Below are 710 nucleotides of genomic sequence, written 5' to 3'. Positions count from 1 at the left end.
TTACAGAAGCTGACTGCCTTGTGTTTTTCCTATGGTGCTGGTGGATTTGAACCACTGACCTTTCAGTTTGCAGCTCAGTGCTTAACCCACTTCTCCATTAGGGCTTTTATATATATGAAGGGACTTCAGACAGTTATGGAAAATGGAACTAAAAGATAATCAAGTTTTTCCACAAGGTATTGAAACCGTTTTTGTGTGTATAGGTATGTGTATACATGTATGTGTATGTAGGTATGTGTATACAGGTATGTGTGTATAGGTATGTGTATACATGTATGTGTGTGTAGGTATGTGTGTACATGTATGTGTACGTAGGTATGTGTGTACATGTATGTGTATAGCTATGTGTATACATGTATGTGTGTGTAGCTATGTGTATACATGTATGTGTGTATAGGTATGTGCATACATATATGTGTGTATAGGTATGTGTATACATGTATGTGTGTAGGTATGTGTATACATGTATGTGTGTAGGTATGTGTATACATATATGTGTGTGTAGGTATGCGTATACATGTATGTGTGTACAGGTATGTGGATGTGCACGTATATGGATCCCTCTTATCGTAGGTTTGTTATGTGTAGTTAAGTGCATTGAGGGGTCCAACTCCCTAGGAAAACCACAAGGCAGTCAGCTTCTGTAAAGATAGACAGCCCTGGAAACCCTAAGGATTACTTTTACTCTGTATTAATGAAACACTCTGAGT

This window comes from Chrysochloris asiatica, unplaced genomic scaffold, assembly GCF_000296735.1.
Source record: "Chrysochloris asiatica unplaced genomic scaffold, ChrAsi1.0 scaffold00962, whole genome shotgun sequence".
NCBI lineage: Eukaryota > Metazoa > Chordata > Mammalia > Afrosoricida > Chrysochloridae > Chrysochloris > Chrysochloris asiatica.
Note: the sequence above shows the minus strand (reverse complement) of the source record.